Source organism: Macrotis lagotis, chromosome X (assembly GCF_037893015.1).
Source record: "Macrotis lagotis isolate mMagLag1 chromosome X, bilby.v1.9.chrom.fasta, whole genome shotgun sequence".
Taxonomy (NCBI): domain Eukaryota; kingdom Metazoa; phylum Chordata; class Mammalia; order Peramelemorphia; family Peramelidae; genus Macrotis; species Macrotis lagotis.
This window is the reverse complement of record NC_133666.1, coordinates 362,264,573-362,287,646: the sequence shown is the minus strand read 5'-3', so window position 1 is coordinate 362,287,646 and position 23,074 is coordinate 362,264,573. Positions and strand designations below refer to the sequence as shown.

The following is a 23,074-nucleotide window of genomic DNA, read 5'->3' as shown; positions in this document are numbered from 1 at the left end:
TTGCCACTACAAACAGGGCTGCTATAAATATTTTTTGTACCAGTGATGTTTTTTACCCAATAGTGGTATGTTGGGTCAAAGGGTATGCACATTTTTTGTTGACATTTGGGCATAATCAAAAATTGCTCTTCAGAAAGGGGTGGATGAGTTCACAGCTCCACCAGCAATGTATTAGTATCCCAGATTTCTCACATCCCTTCCAACATTGATCATTGTCCTTTCTGGTCATATTGGCCAGTCTGAGAGGTGTGAAGTGGTACCTCAGAGAAGCTTTAATTTGCATTTCTCTAATAAGTAATGATTTAGAGCAATTTTTATATGGACTATGGATCACTTTGATTTACTTAACTATAAATTTGCCTTTAGATATTCTTTGACCATTTGTCAAGTGGAGAATTGCATGTTTCTTTGAAAAATTTGACTCAGTTTCTCTGTATATTTTAGAAATGAGTCCTTTGTTAAAAATACTAGTTGTAAAAAATTGTTTTCCCAATTTACTATATTTCTTTTGATCTTGGTTACAGTGGATTTGCCCATGCAAAAACTTTTTTTTTAATTTAATGTAGCCAAAATTATCTAATTTGTTTGGAATGATATTCTCTATTTCTTCATTTGTAAAAAAAAAAAAAAAAAAAAAAACTGTTTTCCATTTCCGTATATCTGACAGGTAACCTATTCCTTGATTTTCAAGTTTGCTTATAATATTAATTTTTATGTCTAAATCCTGTATCCATTTGAATCTTATCTTGATATAAGGTGTGAGGTGTTGGTCTCATCTAAGTTTTTTCCATGCTAACTTCCAATTTTCCCAACAGTTTTTATCAAAGAGACAGTTTTTTTATAGCTGGACTCTGGGTTTATCAAACAGCAGATTACTATAATCATTTCCTGCTATTGCACCAAGTCTATTCCACTGATCCACAACTTTATTGCTTAGCCAATACCAGACAGTTTTGAGGACTGATGCTTTATAATATAATTTTATATCTGGTAAGCCTAAGCTGTCTTCTTTTGTACTTTTTTCATCAAATCCCAGAAAATTCTTGACTTTTAATTTCTCCATATAAATTTACTTACAACTTTTTCTAACTTCTTAAAAGTAATTGTTTGGAATTTTGATTGGTGGGGCACTAAACAAGTAGTTTAGTTTTGGTAGAACTGTCATTTTTTATTATATTAGCCTTGACCTATGCATGAATAGTTGATGTTTGCTCAGGTATTTAAATCTGATTTTATTTGCTTGAGCTGAGTTTTTGCAATTGTTTTTCCAAAAAGTTTTTGAGTCTGCCCTTGGCAGGTAGGACTCCCACTTATTTTATTTTGTCTGAGGCTACTTTGAATGGTATTTCTCTTCCTAGCTCTTTCTGCTGTATCTTGCTTTCATATACAGAAATGTTGAGGATTTTATGAGGGTTTTATTTTATATCCTGCTCCTATGCTAAAGTTGTTAATTATTTCTAGTATTTTTTAGATTACTTTTTGGGATTCTTTAGGCATACCATCATGCCATCTGCAAAAAGTGAGAGTTTTGTCTCCTCCTTCCATATTCTAATTCCTTAAATTCCTTTTTCTTCTCTTATTGCTGAGGTTAACACTTCTAATATGGTATTGAATAGTAGTGGTGATATTGAGCATCCTTATTTCATCCCTGATTTTTATTGGGAATGCCACAAGCCTATCCCCTTTGCATATAATGCTTGTTTATGGTTTCAAATAGATACTGCTTATTATTCTAAGGAACAAACCATTTATTCCTATGCTCTCTAGTGTTTTTACTAGGAATGGGTGCTGTGTTTTGTCAAAAGCTTTTTCAGCATTTATTTATATGATCATATGATTTCTGATAGGTATGTTATTGATAAAATTAATTATACTAACACTTTTCCTGATATTGAACAACCTTGCATTACTGGGATAAATCCTACTTAATCATGATGTATTATCCTAATAATAACTTGTTATAATCATTTTTGGTAATATGTTATTTAAGATTTTTGCATCTATATTCATCTGGGAGATAGGTCTATCATTTTTCATTTTCTATTTGAACTCTTTCCTGATTTAGGTATCAGCACCATATTGCTGTCAAAGAAAGAGTTAGGAAGAGTTCTGTCTTCTCCTATTTTGCCAAAGAGTTTGTATACTATTGGAACCAATTGTTCCTTAAATGTTTGATTGAATTCACTTTTGAATCCCTTTGGGCCTGGAGATTTTTCCTTAGGGAGTTCAATCATTGCCTGTTGAATTTCTTTTTCTGAGATAGGATTATTTAGGTTTTTAATTTCCTCTTTATTTAGTCTGTGCACCAATTTGGTTTTTTAAGACATTCTTCTCCTCAGTGAGTTATTGGATTTTTTTTCCAATTAGCCCAGCCTAGTTTCTAAGATGTTATTCTCTTCAGTAATTTTTTTTTTCATGTGTATATCTCCTTCACTAAGCTACTGAATTGGTTTTCATGATTTTTCCAATTAATTCTCATTTCTCTTGTTGATTTTTCCCTTTACCTCCTTCACTTAATTTTCAGAATCATTGTTGAGCTCTTCCATATCTGAGATCAATTCATATTTTCTTGGAGGCTGCGGAGGTAGAAGTTTTGACTTTGCTAGCTTCATCTGAGGGTGTATTTTGAACTTCCTTATCATCAAAGTAACTGTCTATGGTCATTTCTTTTCTGATGTTTGTTTACTTCCCTAGTTTATGACTCAATTTTAACTATTAATGTAAGGTTCTACTTCCAGGGTGTAGGGTGCAATGCTCCAAGTGTTTGGGTTTTTATTTTTAAGCTGTTTTCAGAGATACTTTTAGGGACCTGCAAGTTTTCAATCTTTCAAGGTGGTAGGATTTAAAGAGAAGTTTTTCTTACTCTCCTTGCCTGGATTCTGGTCTGTGGGTGATCACAAGCACCACTTACGATTCTGGAATATTGAGGAGGGTCCCTGCTGTCCTGTGGCGGCAAGCTCTATTGTGTTTCTACTCCTATTCTTCCTTGGGACTGAAAACCAGTTCTATGACCCAGACATAAGTATGGGCAAAACAAAAGAATACTACCTCATTTATAGCAAAGAAACTCCTGTAATGTCCTTCTGATGTCCTTACCATCCAGGTGCTGAGAGCTCTCTAAGTAGTTGCCTCTGGTGATTCAGTATCTCCCAAGGCCTGATCCTGGTCTGTTGGGGTCAGATCTGTGCTGCTGAGGCCTGTACTGAACTGTTCTCTGCTCTCACTTTGGTGTGACAGAGTTTTCCTGCTGACCTTCCAAGTTATGTTTGACAATCTCCGGGCTAAACTGTTTGGAAACCATCAATGTTGCCACTTACCCAGGTGACCAGCATGCTGTTCTTGGATGACTGGGGACATACTGCACTGCACTCCTCTCCCCCAGTGTAACAACTCTTACTTCCAAGTTGTCTTGGGTTGCATTCTGCCACTCTAGAACTTTTTTGATTATTTAAAGGTATTTGGAGTAATTTGGGGGAAACCTTGGGTGAGTCCCTACCTTTACTTTGCCATCTTGGTTCTGCCTCTGCTCTTTATTTTATTTATTTATTTTTGCAAGGCAATGGGTTAAGTGGCTTGCCCAAGGCCAAGTAGTTAGGTAATTATTAAGTGTCTGAAGTCAGATTTGAACTCAGGTATTGCTGACACCAGGGCTGGTGCTCCATCCACTGTACCACCTTGCTGCCCCTGTTTTTTTTATTTTTTATATAAAAAATTGCCTGGTCTCCTTTTACCATAATCATATCCTTCATGTGGTGATTGTCCTACCCCTGCTCTCACATTGTAATTTTCAGGAGCAAAAAAAAAATAACTCACCTCAAAAGTGTAATGGGATTACAGTTGAAAGGATTTACTTGATCTACCTATCATTTCCTTTTACAGATAAAGGTCAAACAAGGTGAAGTGATAATTCAGGTTAATACATGAACTAAGTGACAGAGATGATATTCAAATTCTAATATTCTGATTCGAATCATATCAAATTATATCAGTTTCTATCTCACCATCTCTCTATATACACAGTCTGATAAAGTAGTGTATTTCATATTGTATGTACTCAAAAAATTTCTGTGGAATTTAATTGAATTAAATTAATCAATTAGAATATAATTTTATGTGTGAATACTAAGAATTTTCTCCTATTCAGTGCAACAAAGACTATATCAAACATATACAAAGTATTTTGATTATATAAATATAACATAAAAATTTGGAATATTTAATGTTTAAATGATATTTCAGGGGATTCAGGAGAATTCTGAAGAAAAGACAGATCTCTTGAAATCTCATTTCCATTTGATCAGAAAATGACAACAATGCCTCAGCATTCAATTATCTATAATCCACTGTTGGAGAGAGGAAGTAATTTTTATTCATACCTTCCAGTTGTTGTTTGACTCAGTGTTAGAATACTTTATCTCTCCTGTTCCAATTTTGGCAACATTTCCATATATATTTATGGAATCATCTCTCAGAATTGGAAAATTATTTATTTTTTTAGAGTGACCTATGAATGTGAGATTTGTTCTCTACTGTTTTACAGAATTATCAATACTTTTAATAAAGATTTCATGCTTATTAAATTAAGGATAATACACCACAGGATGATATAGAAAACATATCAGATAGAAGTTAGGATCTTAAAAAATACTGATATACAGTAACACTGAGCTCAAAAGAATCTCATTAGAAAACTCAGCATTAACTGTTTGACAGAAATTCATTGCAATGTTTTAGTAATGTTTAACTATAGTTATTTTCTGTTTTATGTGTTTGAACTACATATTTTTTGCATTTTTACATTTTGTTTTCCAATTAAATACAGTAGTAATATGTACCTATCATTTTTCTTAGGTTTTGAATTTTACAGTTTCTCTCCCCACCTTGCCCCCCACACCACACCACAGAAGGCTGCCTGGTAGTTTCCACATTGTTTCCATGCTATACATTGACATAATGTGAATGTATTGTAAGAGTAAACATAAACTCCCCCCTCCCCCAGAAGATAAGAAACCTCAAGAATGGAGAGAAAGAGAAAAAACTGTACTTCAGTCTGTGTTCAAATTTCAATGACTGTTTCTGGGTTGAGTTGCTTCCTTTATCATAAGTCCGCAAGAGAAGTTGCTTCAATATTTTTCTCACAGTTGCTATTACTAGCTGTACCTCCACTCTATTCCTCCCCAGTCTCATTTATTCTACTCTCTCTCTCTCTCTCTCTCTCTCTCTCTCTCTCTCTCTCTCTCTTTCCTTTCATCTTGGCCGTACCCATAAGCATGTTGAATTTGAGTATCCCCTACCTTGGTCTTCCCTCTCTTCTATCACCTTCCCCCCCTTCCCTCCTCCCCCATTCCCCCTTCTAATTTTCCCTAGGGTAAGCTAGATTTCATCACCCTATTAAGTGTGTATGTCATTTCCTCTCTGAGCCATTTCTGATGAGAATGAAGGCTCACTCATTCCCCCTTGCCTTCCCCCTTTCCACTCCATTGAAAAAGCTTTTTCTTGACTCTTATGTGAAATTTCTTAGCTTCTTCTTCATCTCCTTTTCTTTCCTCCCACTAATTTCATTTATCATCCATTGACTCCAAATTTTTACTATATTATACGATTATATTCCACTCCTTCCTATGGCCTGTCTATATATGCTCCTTCTAACAGCTCTTATAAATGAGAAAGTTCATATGAGTTATCAATATCTTATTTCCATGCAGGAATACAAACAGTTCAATATCATTAAGTTCCTCATAGTTAGTCCTTCACTTTCACTCCTTCTATGGTTCAGCAGGGTCCTGTACTTGGAGATCAAACTTTCTGTTCAGCTCTGGTTGTTTCAATAAGAAAGTTTGAAAGTTCCCTGTTTCATTGAAAGTCCATCTTTTCCCCTGAAAGAGGATGTTCAGTTTTGCTGGGTATTTGATTCTCCTTGTTGGGCTGGGCTGGGCTGCACTGTTGTGGCAGCTTTTTTCCAACCCCTGGTGCTGGTGAAACACACCTTTCCCATAGAAATTCTAACTTATCTTGGACTGGGGAAATGTATCACTCAGTCTTTCTGTAGGTTCTGCCCCTCTAAATTTTGGCTTGAGTCATCATTTGGTTGTTTTTTTTTCGTGTTTGTGGGGGAAGTAGATCCCAGGAAATGCTGCCTTCACACCACCATCTTTGTTCTGCCCACCCCATCTTGGCTCCATCCCCCTATATTTTTCTTATGAAATCATCTTTTTTTTCTGTTATTTCAAATATTTTAATAAGAGTTCTCTGCAAGGCATTTAAAACACCAATTTGGGAGGATAAACTCCAGTGGAGAGAGAGAATACAGAATGCAGGTGACCACAGAGCTGAGGAATTTCCTTGATTTTGGGCAGGAGCTGAGAGTCCACTGCTTTCTGATCAGCCTTGTGCTGCTCTGTAATCTCATATTTTTCTTTCTCTGTGTCAAAAATCTCTCCTTCTTGGTGTCTGGGTTTATGGAGCCCCTTCTTCTTAAAGTAAGAATCAGCAAGAAGATTTGGAATTTTTACACCAGAAAGATTAACCCTAGTAGAGGTGGCAATGACAAATTTCTGATGGGTCCTTCATAGAGGAACACAATTGATGATCAGAGGTCCAGTTACCAGTAGCAAACCACTAGCCAGCTGCTTCAGCAAAACCACATGCTTGCTCCTGTGGTGGCCGGTGTGCGGAATCAGAACTGTGCCTGGGGTGATGCTAGACTGAAATTTCCTCACATGCTGGCTGAAGGATTTTTTGCCATGACAGAAGTTTTCTCGGCACATTTTCAGTAGGGTAATACCTAGCCATTTTGTGAATCTTTATCACTCGGTTTCCTCTATTTTTATCACCACCAACTGGCTTTGAGATAGTAGCAGGCACCCTGTCTTTCTTTTTCCTTTCAATCCCAGGTTCTGGTGCAGCATATTTTTGCTTGTACATGGCTCTGCGGGAATACATTGCATACCTGGAGTATCTGCTGATCCCTCGGGCTAAGACTGGGTTTCAACTGCAATGCTTTTTGAGGTTTTTTCACCACCTTTTTCAGCCCCATCTTCCTTTTTGGCCTTCCTTTCATTTGGAGGCTTGGGGGGGGGGGGGGGTTGCCCGCCATCTTGAGAGAAGGGGAAAGAGCTGAGTGCTTTCTTTCTCACCTTTTGAAAAAAAAATTTATATATGGATATTGATTGTTCTTTGAAAGTTTGATATTATTTTCTTTTTATTGCATCAGATTCATGTGTCTTTATTGTATATATTTGTTCTTTCTTTGCAGATAGATTTATATTCTGAGATTTCATTAACTATGATTTTTTTGGGAGTGATTCTACTTTAATCAAATATAATGATCCCTGTCATTTAGTATCTTTTCCCCATCAGCATTTTGCTTATTAGTTAGTTTTTCTTTCTTGCCTTTATCTTTTATTTAGTCCTTCCTTTTTCTTTTTGTTTGCTCTCCACCAAGCAGATTTCCTTTTCCTCTACTCCTTTTCAACAAGTCCTGCCCATTGTTTGTTTGTTTCTTTTTGAATTTCATTTCTTGGACCTCTTTCTGGAAATGCTTTTATTCACTATACATTATCTATCTTCTGATATAATCTGTAAGCTTTTCTCTTCTAACTTCTTCTTATATTAATATGAACCAGGACCATAAGATAGCCTCCTCTATTCTTCTACTCCTTTTTCTCCTTTCATGCACACTTAATTTTATCATAAAGTATCACAAATAGTTTTGTGTCACCTTAGGTCAAATATCAGCAAAAAATCTATCTATAATTCCCTAGATACATTTTTTTCACTGTTACCTTAATCTAAGTTCTGTCTGCACCTAAATCTCTTTGTGAGAAACTTTGAATGAATTCTCTTAGTTTCTCTTCTGTCACTCTGTTGATATCCTTAGCTTTTGTATTTGTTTATCTCTTCCATATTTTTTGGGGGGGAGGGATAGAGACAGGGGCTTAGAGAAGCAAATAATCTCTTTAGATTTTATTTTTAAATGTTTTAAACATCTGCATTATTGAATTTCTGTCTTTTTCTTCCTGAAATTTGTCAGTACAAGATTCATAATAAGTTCTGTTGTACTACTAAAAAAATTGTTCCATTATTTTTTCATTTGTGATTCAGATTTATTTTCATTTGTTTTTAAAAGTTCTCTTACTAATTTTCTTATGAGCTTTAGTTTTCTGAACTGAATTATTAAATTTAAATCCATTTATTGAGATTTGCAATATTTAATATTTTCCCCAAGCACAATTTATTCTTTCAATTAGTATTGCAATTTCTATTCAGAAGTTCTGAATTATTTTAATTATTTCTTCCTTTCTTATATTCAGGGTTTGTGTTTGCTTGTATGTGTGTGCTTGCGTGGGTGTGCTTGTGTGGGTGTGCATATTCTTCTGTAAAATGTATTACCATCTTTTCATATCGTTGGGTTTCATTGTTTTTTATTTCTCATCTTCTAGATGTCCTTTACTTCTTTATATTTGCATTCCCACTTTATTTATTGTCCTCTCTTTTGTTTCTTTGATGAAGCTTAGCCATAACAGATATAATCTTTCCTGTTTGGGTTATATATTGGGTTATACTTGCTTTATAGGCCATAAGTTTGCTTATCTAATTCTCAAATGTCTTTTAAGCCATTCAGAAATTCTAAAAGATGCTGTGACACATCAAGTGTGTTGAATTGTTTTTTCTTTGTTTTGCAGGATTTAATCATGGACAACAGGCTCATTTAATAGACCTGAAGGTCATATATCCTTTTTCTGTTAGTTTTACCCTGTTGGTATATCTTCTTACATTCAAGATCATTGGGTTTCTTCTTTTTGCTTCTTTTTTCATTTTTCCCTATTGCTTAATTTCGTTTACCCTCTGCTATTCTTGTGATTTCCTTGATAACTGAATATCAAAATATCTGGATATGCTACCACATTGGGCAATTCATAGTTCACCAGTCTAAGTCATTGCCTCAAATGACTTTTGTAGGTACAGCATTTGGGGTCCTGCTGAATGCTTAACTCTTTCTCTCACATTTAATGGGTACAGTAACTCCTCCTGCAACATACAGACATGATGTCTTATCTCACTAGTCCTAGACTATTCCTACTGTTCTTCAAATCTTTAATCTGACATTGCCAATTCAGAAAGCTACAATGCTGGTGCAATAGATTCCTTTTTCTATACTTTGGGTCTCCATGTCTCTGGATGAAGTAAGAAGAAATGTGGTCCTATATTTTATTTCAAACCCAGACAGTTCCTTTCTCTCTTTTTCTTCTTTTGCAGTGATCTTTTTCAGTAAAGAAGCTAAGATGTTGCTGATATCTGACTGTCCTGACCCAGCAAAGTTTTGACAAGTGACTATATTCCTTTAGCACAGAAAATGTTGGGGGCAGGGGAGTTTGGACATGCTTTTGTATGTGAATTTTGTTCTAAGCTTATGAACTGATTCCTTAGTTGCTGTGGTTGTTATTTGGAAATCCATGTGTGGGGTTTTTAGATAGGGTAGTGCATTTTTGATGATATTAATCTGGTGGGTAATGGAGGAAACACACAGTGTAAGATGAATAGGCATCAATACATGCATGCTTTTAAAAAAATCTTCTTTTGCATTTGAGAGGTCTAAGAGGACTTGGGGATTAAAAAAAATGTCTAATCCTCTATCTTGTTAGTCACATATTGAGGAAGTTCCTTCCCCATTACTTTTCAGAAAAATCATAAAGTACACTACATTATAGAAGTAAAACAGATTAAACATATTGAAAGGGTCTTGATTTTCTGATATTTTCCGAGTTCAATAGCCTTTTATATATTTCTTTTTTCACTGAGTTCAAAGTAAGCTAACTTTATATAGAGTACTATAAGTCAAACATTAAAGAAAGCATATTAGATATTTGACTGAATCTCATTTTACAAATAACTAAACTGAGGCCCATTCATGTCATAATGAAAGCCAAATAGTTTGATAGAGTAACATATATCATGTATTCAATTATTGACAAGGCATTTAAGCTCTTAAATTCCTATTTTCCCTATCCTCAACTCAGAGTTAGAGATTTAAAGGAATACCATTTTGAAAGGTACTGAATAATAAATAAAAGTGAACTATCTTTAACATTTCTATTTCAATAATGTTTTGTATAAATAACTATGGAAATATGCTACTTTGAAATTGCTTGCAAAACCTGATTGTTAAAAATTCAATGCTAGTGTTTTCTCTAAGAAATTAGAAAGTGCTCCAAATTGGCACTTAATTTGCTATTTGATTGATAGAGTAGACATCAAACAAGCAACTTTAAAATAAAGAAAAAAATTTAAATCTGAAATGGCAGAGTCTTAAAAAGGTCATTGTGAAATATTGTTCCTAGCCCAAAACAAATCAGGAGACCAGAAGAAAAAGTCTAAGATGCCAGAGCCCTTTAAAGTCACAACACTTCTAATATGCCTTTGAGGGAGCAATAGCAGCAGTTACAGCAGTTAGAGCAAGACAGACAATAAGAGGATCTGCCAGCTGAACAGAAAGAATGACAAAGGATCACTGTGTTAGCACTGGGAACAGGACAAGGTACTGTTTGGCAATTATGTTTAGTATATCCACTTCCAGGATACAGTACCATGATGTAGAGGAGTGTTTGTATACACAAAGGATCTTTAGGAAATCATAAACAATGAAGAGATATCAAAGCTAAAAATGTATGTATCTAAATTCTTAAAGGAAATATTAAATGAGTTATAGGAAGAAAGACACAGAAAACTTTTACCATTTGAAGAACTCCATAGTCCCTTCTGAGAGATAGATTAATGCAACCATAAAATAAATTTAAAAATAAGTTAGAGAGATGAATAGAATTTTAAAAACTTTGAAATGATAGATCTCTGGAGAACATTGAATAGGATTATAAAGTAGGTGTTCTTTTTTTCCTCATCTGAATACAGCATTAAAAATAAAATTTCTAAACAATATTGATGCATTATCTTAAAAATAAAACTACCAAGAAAATCACAGCCATATATCCTAAAGACCAAAATAAGACCAAAATATTATCCACAATGGAAAGAAACTAGAATTCTTCCCAATAGAATGAAGCGTGATATTATTATTCAATATTGTATTAGAAATACTAGCTATATCAATAAGAAAATGAAAAGAGAAGAACTAAAAAAGAAATGAATAAGTAAATATATCACTCTTCACAGATGATATGAAACCAGAAGAATTAATAAAAATAACTGAAACATTTAATTATTTTAGAAAATTTTAATATATAAAATAAACTCATAAGATCATCAGTATTTCTGTATATTACAAATATAGAGAAATACAATATCTCAGTACACTATCACAAATAAATTACAAATATCTCTCTCTCTGAAAAGAGAAAGAGAAATTCCACTTAAAATGACAGTAGACAGGGGTGGCTAGGTGGCATAGTGGATAAAGCACCGGCCTTGGAGTCAGGAGTAGCTGGTTTCAAATCTGGTCCTCAGACATTTAATAATTACCTAGCTGTGTGGCCTTGGGGCAAGCCACTTAACCCCATTTGTCTTGCAAAAAAAAAAACAAACCTAAAAAAAATTAAAAAATAAAAATAAAATGACAGTAGACACTATACAATACATGGGAATAAACCTGTAAAGAAAAAACTCAGGAAATCAGTGAATATAATTACAAGATAATTTTTGACACAACAAAGGCAGATTTAATTAATCATAAAAATAAATAATTTCTTATGGCTAATCTAAGTCAATAAAAACGATAATTTTGCAATAAAGTAATTTACTTTTTCAGTATCATAACTATCAAGATATCATAGAATTATTATAATAGAGTTTAGAACAAGAAATCATAATAACATTCATTTGTAATAACAAAAGACCAAGGATAACAACAGAATTAATAAAAATGGAAGTGTTAATAAGGGAAGAATTGCAGTAACAGATTTCAAATATTCCAAAATACTGATCATGATACCCAATCCAGTACTAAAATAATAAATAGAATGTTGCATCAGTGTAAATGATTGTGTGTACAATACACACTTAAAGAAAAATGATAGTACAATATTGTTTGATTAAACCAAAAAGTATCAATTTTTGGGGGGGAAGAATTCAATATTTGTCAAAAAATTGTTGGGGAAACTAGAAAAGCAGTTCAGTAGAGAGTAGGCATAGAATAAAAGCTCATAATGGATACAAAGAAAAGGTTAAAATGGATAAATTATTTATAGAAAAGGTGATAATATAAGTTGCTTTGCTGGTTCTTGTCCTTCATTATTGAAGAAGACCAAATTTTACATCACTATGTTTGAACTAATTGCAAAGTGATCAGGGACTAATATGACAAGTTGGGCCAAATAATTCATGGGAACAACTGGAGTGAGTACTCTGAACTTACATATGTCATGTTTCCTTTGAGTTGTTTCAATTCTGCTTCCTCATAGAGTGCAGCCCCTTCACTGATGAGGGAATGTCATGCTGGCTCATCCTGTGCCAGTGTCTACCAAACTGTACAGTCAATTCTAAAGTTTTTCAATGAGACCTTCAGACTTTCACAGTATTGCCTCTTCTGACCCACTTGTGAGCTCTTGTTTTGTATGAGTTCTCCATAAACTAATCCAAACATATGTCTGGCATTTTAATAATGTTTCCAGTCCATCATAGTTGCACTCTATAGTTGCACTTAGTAATTTTGGAATGCTGGGCAGTTTAGTTTCAGAAAAGACCTCAGCATCTGGTATCTTCTCCTTCCAATTAATCTTTAGTATCTTTCTAAGACAATTTAAATGGAAGTGATTAAGTTTCCTGACACAATGCTGTTAGACTGTTCTGGTTTCACAGACACTTAGCAATAAAGACAAGAGCTCACTAGACTTTAAGTTTGGTAGTCAGTCTTCTCTTTCACAATTTCTTTCAGAGTCTCCCAAATACTGAGCTAGCTCTGGCAATGCTAGTGTTAGCCTCATTGTCAATGTGTACCTCCTTGGAAAGGACACTGCCAAGGTAAGTGAACTTGTCCACAGTACTCAAAACTTTTCTATTTACTTTATTCCATGCTTACACAAATGAATGGTGTGGTGCTGGCTGATAGAGAACATGTTTTATCTTGGTGTTCATTGTTAGACCAAAATTAGCACAAGCAGCCAAAAATTGATCCATACTTTATTGCATTTCCACTTCAGAAGCTTCATTGAGTCATCTGCAAAGAGAAGATCATGCACCAACACGCCCTCCACTTTAGTCTTTGCTTGTAAGCTTTTCAAGATAATGAATTTGTCATCAAGGTAGCTGACCTTCAGGCCAGGTTCATCCTCATTGAAGGCATTTGATAACATGCCTGAAAATAGCATGCTAAAAAGTATGGGAGCAAGGACACATCCTTATTTTACTCTATTGGTAATCAGAAAAACTCAAGAACATAATCCACTATCCAGAACTTGGAGATGAAGTTTCCATGAAATTAATGTGCAATATTGATGAACTTCTCTGGGCAACCAAATTTTGACATATTTCTCCATAAACCATTGTGGCTGATGATATCAAAGACCTTGGTCAGATATATAAATGCTGTATACAGACATCTGTTCTGCTCCTGGCATTTTTTTTTGGAATTGTTGAGCAGCAAACCCAATATGGACTTTCCTCTATCTTATCTGAAGCCACAATCACTGTCAGGAAGGTTGTAAACTTCCAGGTGAAGAATCAATCTACTGAGACTGGCAAGAATCTTAGTAGCAATGACTAAAAGAGAAATACCCTTGTGATTATCACAGGACAATTTATTTCCTTTACCATTATAGAGATAGACAATGGAGTCATCCTTGAATTCTCAGGGGATAACCTCTTCACGCCATATAATCTGAAAATTTTCTGTCAGTTTTTGGATGAGCAATAGACGCTCCCCCCCCCACCCCCGCCCCAACCTTGTAGATCTCAGCTGGAATACAATAAGCATCAGGTTCTTTACCTTTTGAAAGGAAGCTAATGGCATTCAAAACCTCTTCTTCATTTGGGGACTTCGGTTAGGGACTGATTGAGTTCTACTTGATGTAAGTAGTCAATGACTTCTGTAGTGATTGATGATGGTCTGTTAAGAACACTCTGAAAGAGTTCAGCCCATTTAAGTATGGATAACTTTACCTGTAAAATAAATGAATGAGACTAGGACCAAATAAGAGATAATGAACACGGAAGGTAAAATGGTAAGATAGCAATTTATATGAAATTTAAGTGGTTTTGCACAAACAATTCTAATGCAGCCCAAATTGGAAAGTAGACAGGAAACTAAAATAAAAGCATTTTATACCAAGTTTCTCTGATAAATGTCTTTTTATTTTCTCAGATACATAAGAAACAGATCGAAATTTATTAAAAAAAAAACCCAGCAACAAGAAGATTAATACCCAACTGATAAATGATCTAAGATATAAATGGGACATTTTCAAAGAAAGAAAAAGCAAAATTATCAATAATCACATGAAAAATAATCTAAAGTTTCATTTTTGATAATTTTTGTTTTATTTTTTTCTAAATACACTCAAAGATAATTTTCAACACTCATTTTCTGTAAGAATTTGAGTTCAACATTTTTCTACCTTCCTTCCTTGTCTCCCCCTTCCCTATCATGAGTAATATAATATAGTTTATTCATTTAAAATCATGGTAAACATTTTTCAGAAGTCTTATTATGAAAGAAAAAATAGGAAAAATATACGAAAGAAAAAACATAAAACAAATTACAAAAAAGTAAAAATAATATGCTTTGGCTATTTTTTCAGCTTCCATCATTCTTTTTCTGGGTGTGGATCACATTTTCCACTACAAGTCTCTTAGAATTGTCATTCATCATTTTACTACTGAGAAGAACTTAATCTCTCATAATTGATCATCATATAGAATTATTAAAGTATAGAATGTTTTCCTGGTTCAGCTCACTTCATTCAGCATTAGTTCATCTAAGTCTTTTCAGGATTTTTTACAGAACAATAGTATTCCATCTTTTCATATTTCACAATTTGTTCCGTTAATCCCTAACTAAAGGGCATTCCCTCAGTTTTTCAGTTCTTTGCCACCCAAAAGAAGAGCTGCTTGCTATAAATGTCTTTGCACACATGACTTTTTCCCTTTTTGATGATCACTTTGGGAGAGTGACCTTGCAATGTAATTGCTAGATCAAAGGGTAAGAACAGTTTTATAACCTTTGGATAGAGTTTGAAATTTCTCTCCACAGTATTTGGATTAGTTCACAACTTCACCAACAGTGCACTGCTGTCTGAGTTTTCCCATATCCTCTTCAACATTTATCATTTTCCTTTATTGTCATAATAGTAAAAATGATGGGCTTGTATATTTCCATTACCATTTCTCTTATTAATTTTTTATGACTGTAGATAGTTTTAATTTTTTCACCTGAATACTTATGCAACATGAATTATTTTATATCAAAAATTCTGTGAACTGTAATATATATTATCACAAGCAATACTTTAAAACTTTTATTGTTCAAAATTAAATTTGTGGCATACTTAAAGAATATGATAAATATGTAATTTTTTTGATTTTATTCTTTCAGTTTCATGACAATCTTTCTCTTTATACTACCTCTTTAAATGGTTTTATTTTGTTCAGGAAATTTTATTCTTTTCCATTCCAGTTTATAAGAATACAGTCCTGTAGTTGTAAATTTCTACTTTAACTCCAACCAGACTATATGTTTTTATATGAGAAGTATGGTTATTTTTCCTTTTTTTACATTTTTTGATTGTCAGGCTATGAGAGAAAACAAATAACTCCCCCTGAAAAAAGAAACCTCAAGATAAATAAAGTACAAAAGTGTACTTCAATCTATATCTAGAGTTGCCTTGAGTCATGGCACTTTTGAGAAAGATTCAGTCATTCTCAGTTGATCATCCTAAAATATTACTTTTACTTTAAAAGTAAGTTTACAATGCATTTCACATTGCATCTGCTCATGTAAGTCTTTCCAGTTTTTTGATGAGAGTATCCTGTGGCTAATTTCTTAAATAAAAGTAACATTCGATCACGATCACATACCACAATTTGTTCAGCCAACTGATGGACATTCCCCTCAAGTTCCAACTCCTTGACATCAGAAAAAAGTTGAAATGAATATCTTTAATCATATAGGTCCTATTCCTCATATCCTTTTCATTGGTTTTAAGGCATAATTCTTCTCTTTGCATTTTTCCATTTGACCCAGTGTCATTTTTAAGATCTTATTTTTTTCAGTACTTTTTATGGCCCCTTCATCAAGCTATTGATTCATTTTTCATGATTTTGTCATATCACTCTCAATTCTCTCTGCAATTTTTCCTCTACCTTCTCTACTTGATTTTGAAAATCTTTTTTGAGCTCATTCATAACCTGAGACTAACGCTTGGAAGACTTTGATTTGTTATCCTCTTCTTTGTATATTTTTTGATTTTCCTTAACAACCATTGCAACTTGCTATGGTCAGATATTTTGCTTTTTTTTTGTTTGCTCATTTCCTCAAGCTATGACTTGAATGGAACTCTGTGTTAAGGCAGGGCTTTGCTTCAAGTGTGGAGGGCACATTTTTGCAAACCTTTGGGGCTTTGGGAACAGCTGTTTTAGCAATATCTCTAGGGGCCTATAAATTTTCAGCCTCACCTAGAGACAACTTTTCTCTACTTCCCTTGCTTTTGCTATGGTCTGGTAGTGACCACAAAAACTCCTTTGTTTTTTGAAACTGTGAGGAGAGTCCCTACTCCTCTGAGGCAGCAAGCTTTTTTGTTCTGCTTCGCCTCCTCTTCTTGGGAATGGCCCAAACTAGGACTGCAATCCAGATTCAAGGATGGGAAAAAAACAATTGGAGTCATGCTTCACTGTCAGCAAGAGGACCCCTATAATCTCCTTCTGCCCTCTTACTTTCTGTGTGTTGAGAGCTTCTGACACAGCTGCTGTTGCTGTTGACTCAGTGACCTCCAGGGACTTCTCCTGGTACACTGGGGCACTGCTATGGCCTTTCCTGGACTGTGCTCTACTCCGAATCTTTGTGACTTTGCTGCCTTGCTGTCCAAGACAGTCCCTTGGCTGAGAGGTCTGGAGTGTCAATGTTGACACTGATGTAGTGGCCCCATGGCCTATTCCTGGATTGCTGGAACCAGTCTGCTCAGATGTAGCCTGTGCTACATTGGGTGTATCTCTCACTCTAATGCAACCAAATAAAATGAGGAGAACACTTTATATGAGAAGAGCAATATTGCCATAATGATCTGAAGTGAAAGACTCGAGTATTCTGATCAATTTGACAACCTAGCCATCTTCAGAGAGAAAACTGATGAACTCTGAATCCATTTGAAAAATATTTTTATTTTCACTTTTTTTTATTTTTATTGCCTGTGTGTGTATGTGTGTGCTTTCTTTTAAACATGGTTAATATGGAAACATGTTTTGAATGATTTGAGGTGTTTGTGTCATATTAAAATTGTTTGCCTTTTTTCCAGTTATACAAATGAGAGGATATAAGGAAATTATTCAGAACTCAACACTTTAAAAGATAAATTTTCAAAAATACATGTATTTAAAGTAATAAAAGTGTCATAAATGCATACATATTTTGAGAGCCAAGGGTTGAACAATTATAAGAGTACCTTTAGAAAGTTAATATGCTTTAAACCCAGATAAATTCTTGCTTAAGGTTGATTTCTTTTCCCAATTTTTCTACTGGAGCTTTACAATTCTTTTCCAATTCTTCCAAGAAAAATTTTGAGGCTTAAGACCAATTTGCATTCACCTATGGAGTTTCACATGTTGGCCTTTTTCCAATGTCCTTTCCTGAGATGGTCTTTTGATCTTCCTTATCTCCATAATGACTTTCTACTGTTAGGCCATTTTTTATTCTGTTTCTTACTCATGTTTAGCCTAATTCATGGCTTTTAAAGTGGAACTCTTCCCCTGGGTTACTGGGGGGCACTGCATCAAGGTTGTTGATCAGAGACTTGCTCACCAGCTTTCTTTGCTATGGCTTTAGCTGTTAGCAGCTTCCTCATGGACATATTTAAGCTTGTCTCCTGAATCAAAGAATTTGTCCTCTTTGGTGGGCCTTGAGGTCTCTCATTTGGCCTACTGTGCCACTGACTTTCTGAATCAGAGCACAGAGCCTATGGTTTCTGATGGCCATGAGACATAGAGCCTCCTACTAACTTGCTCTGTACCTGCATGTGATAGATCATGCTTCTTCTACACCCAAGTGAGAGAAAATTTTACTGAGGCCCTTCTAAGATATTTTAGATTGAAAAATTAGTCCATTGTGTTTTTTGGTTGGTTCTGTTGCTCTAGAATCCATTTAGAGGTTTGATTGACATTGTTTCTGAGACAAAAATGTGAAGAACTCAGGAAAGTTTCTAGCTTCTCTCTAATATTTTGACTTTAATATTCTCCTATTTATTTAGTATGTTGATTTTATTTGATGGATTCTTCTTTTGTTAGAGTCATTTGTTTCCACTTCCCCAATTCCAATTTTTAAAGATTCATTTTATTCAGTTAGCTTTTCTATTTCTTTTTTTCCAGTTGACCAATTCTCCTTTTAAAGGTTTTGCTTTATTCAGTGAATTTTTCCCATGGGTTGAATTCTATTTTTTTCCTTCAGTCAATTTTTGTGCTTACTTTTCTATGCTGTTATATCTTTTTTTCATAATTCTCCATAACACTCTTCCCTTTCCTAAATTTTTCTTCTACTTTTCTTACATTATTTTGAAAATACTTTTTGACCTCTTTCAAGCTTTCTTTTTTCTACTTGTAAACGATTCTTATTTCCATTTAAGGCTTTATATCAATGCATTTTTGCCAATTTTGTCTTATGAGTTTGTGTTTTGATCTTCCCAGTTTCAATAGCAGCTTTCTATGATTACCACTTTATTATTTTTTCATATTTTCCTCATTTTCAAATGTTGAGTGGGGTGCAGGAGGCACAGTCCCAAGATCATTGGTTTTCTGTAGTGGGTCTTAGGAACTGATGAAATGCCCCCCTATACTGAGGTTGCCCAATCTAGTACTGCCTGCTGCACTGACATTCTGTGGCTTGCAGTATGCTTTTTGAGCTGGGTCTGGGAGCCTCACATTAGGACAACTGTAGTGCAGGCCTTTTGAAATGAGATCCATGCCTCTGTCATGCCAGAATTTGTTTAGAGGCAATCTTAAGTTTTATTTTGTTTTCCCAATGTAACTTGGGAAGAGTTCAAACCACTTTCTGATTTCTCTCTTACATTTTGGTTCTGCCTATCAATTCAAGCTTTTGATGTAAAATTTGGGGTCCTTTGTTCAATTATAAACAGTAATCAGATTTTTTAGTTGAAGTAAAAATTTTATCTCCTTGAAGATCTATATTTAAGGGAATATATATGTATATTTACTTAAACATATAAATGCGTGTATTAGCTACACATATATGCGTATCCATCCATTCATATCCATATCCATATCCATCCATCCAATTGAAATTTCTGAGTATCATTTTTATAAACTATAAATGAGGGCAATATTTCCATTATCATACTTAAAATATTACTTTGAATAATTGCATCTTAAGCATTAACTTTCCATATGAATTTTCATTGTAGAAATAATTATTACCAGGTAATTTATTGTCAATTATATGATTGCCTTTAATCTTGTGATATATATATATATATATATATATATATATATATATATATATATGAAAATAGAGAGATAATTCATAAGGGAACTTCCATTACCAGGTTTCTTATAGTGTCCTAGATTCGTGAAAATTTACTTTATATACATATATATATATAAATACATACTAATTATATACATACATGTATATAATTAGCATCAACGTGTGAACCACTCTAAATTTTTTATTGTTCACTTCTCTGTTTGAAGTTACATTCAGGAAGTCAACTTTTCAAAAATGCAATATATAAAAATAGTTCCCTTAATCATTTGTGCCTAGAATAATGATAGGGATTATAATATTTTTAAAAATTAGAAATGATCAAATAATGGTAATATAATACAGATGAAGTTAAACTTTTTTTGATTTAATAATAATGTTTATCAAGCTTCTGTGATTTTGAAAAATATGACAAGTCTATTCTTATGTGTATTTTCTCTTAGGAAAACAAATGTAACTGTTTATGTTCTTGCATTTTTATTCCTGAAATATTTATTCAAGTGTTTTTAAGCAGCCCAAATGATTTGTAAGTTGATTTTACATTATTCTTTTAGCAGTCATATTTTCAAGTCTCTTTCCCTTTTCAATATCAAATACATTCCAACAATAATTTATTAATTTCTCCTTTTTTCCATAATGTACTAATGAAAATAAGAACTGGGTAGCCCACGCCCTGATAAGACACTCACAACCTAGTATGAGAGATGATATGGAATCAAACATGTATGAACTATGTATCTAGATCTACTGTTTTACCTACCTTTCTACTTTATCTATTTCTCTATATCTTTATCTCTATCTATCTATCTATCTATCTATCTATCTATCTATATCTATCTAACTATCTATCTATCTATCTATCTATCTATCTATCTATCTATCTACCTATCTATTTACCTGCTTATCTTGTCTCTCTCTGGAAATAAATACTTATGTGTACTTAATACCAATGCCAATGTAAAAGTAACAGAGGAAAGGTTTTAGCAATGAGGAGGGACTTGTAAGGCTTCTTTCAGAAGATTGGATATTATCTGGGACTTGAAGAAAATCAAGAGAGTAAGAGGGCAGAAAGAAGGAGAGAAGGAATTATAGATATGAAACACATGAACTTAAATGGAGGATGGAATCTCTTAAAAGAGGAATAGCAAGAAATCGAAAACCTTTTGATTGTTTTCTAGGGAGAAAAACTTGAAAAGTTTGAAAGAAGTTGTGGTATTTTAAAATTCAAAGAAATTGTTTTGTATCTGATGCACTGGATAATAGATAATTGAGTTTTTGAATAGCATGGTGACATGGTAAATCTTCATCTTTAGGAAGATCAACTTAGAGACTGAGAAGAGGATGCACATAAGAAGATAAAGACTTAAGACAGAGCTATCAACAGAGAATGAGGTTTTGAAGATGAGGCCTAGGTTGTGAGTTACAGGCTAATTTCAGAATAGCATGCAAAATCAAAGCAAATCAACCCAACAAAATTTCCATATTTAAAATATATGAATAGATAACATAAACAAGACAACAGGATTAAACATTCTAATAATCAGCACAGGGGCAAACTGTGCTTTTACAACAGCATTCTAATAACCAAAAGGTTGACCTTCTTACACATCCTACACATTATTCTCAAACTTTATTTTAGAGAGACTTTCTGTACACTAGAAGATGAACCACACCATTTCCCAATATAAATGAACCCAGTCAAACTATTCTGTTGTTCCTTTACCCCATCCTCACTTGAATTCCAAAGAGAAGAAAAGAATCTAGTTTTCACTCTGTAAGATAGTCACATTAACTCAGAAGAAAAAACTACAATAACATTAACTGAAATTTTTGCACAAGGAGGATACTGTATCTTTCTTTTTCTGGCTTTTAAGGTTAGCTGCAGATGGGCAGGAAAAGAGAAGTTTTGACTCTCCTTCTATGAATAAACAAGTTTTCATATGAGGGGGTAAGATATTCAGATCCATAAAACTATTTTATCTGAAAACCAATATTCAAGATTAGATATGACATAAATTTGAGGGAAATAATTTGCTCAGGTTAAGCAAATAGGTCATAGAAACAATGCTACCCTAATCATGCATATCATATTATTCTCCCACCAAAGATATTTGCTTGTCATGTTGAAATGTATGTGTATGGTTTTGTGTGTGTTTGCTACCTATGATCTTCAGAAAGCTCAGCACTGAAATCAATTTAGAAGAAACAAGAAAATTGATAAATTATAACAGTTCTTTTTCTGATAGAAATGTTTATATATATAGTTTGAGATTTTTTTTTCCTTTTTAATATCAACATATAGTGATTTATGTGATCCTAGAAATGTTATACTTTATAAGTCAATCTCTCTTCATCCTCATTCTCTTTATACTAAAATTCACAACAGTGTATCAAACTTCAGACCCAAAGAAAAATCTTAGGAAAATAATTTACTGACAATTTATCACTTTTACTAGTTGGTTCAAAGTTAACTTCCTCAGGAACATCTCAAGGATAATAAAACTAAAAAAAATGACAATAACATTTAAGAAGAGAAATAATCTCCAAGGGTACCAAGGTAAGGCATATGAGATTAATATGCATTTTCTTTTCAGGCTGAAAATTACCTCTTCCCAAGAGGAAGACAAACTGTTGACACAGACTCATTAAGATGTCAGCATCCAGAATGAGCATCTATTATCACAATCTATTTTCTCTGAGAGGATGCATATAGTAAAGAGCCAAAGAAAATGCAAGAGATGAAATTAAATTTTCCGCCTAAGGGTATCCCATTTAGAGTTCACACCACAAAAATAATACTCCCCTTCTAAAGATACTTTTTTCCCTTGGACTTCATAGATAGATGTTCTAGAATTTAAACCAGGACAAAGAACTTGATCTATATAACAAAGTGAGAAATGGGTTATTTTGAAGGAAATTTAAATCATTTTTTTGCATTATTTTTTTTTGTATGTTAAAAAATTAATGTGTATTTCATGCTTAGGGGAAAGAAGAATCATAGGATTACAATTCAGAGAGGTGCTGTTACTTTTTTTCTCCACTCCCTGAGACATTTCCAATCTAAATAACCTAAAGCAATGGTATCAAATTCAAATAGAAATAGTGACAATAAACTATTCATAAAGATTCATGGGGGAGTGGAGGGAAATATTTATTACTCTTACTGATGCTTTATGGTAGTTTTATGTTTTTATTAAACATTTCCAAATTAGAGTATTATCTGGTTCAGGTTGAACAAAAGATTGTTTTAGGCTCCATGCAATTCATCGGCAATAGTTTTAATATCCCTGAACTACAGACTCTGGTGTAACTTTATTTATAAGCACAATGTACCAAGAGATTTTAGTAACATCTCTCTATCTCAATCTCCATATTCACATACTACAATCCATCTATCTATCTATCTATCTATCTATCTATCTA

General features: G+C 33.7%; 1 pseudogene; it reads right to left on the bottom strand.

Annotated features, from left to right (window-relative positions):
* Nucleotides 1-6,260: 6,260 nt before the first annotated feature.
* Nucleotides 6,261-23,074, bottom strand: part of LOC141499120 (large ribosomal subunit protein eL6 pseudogene) — a 50,610-nt pseudogene continuing 33,796 nt past the window's right edge.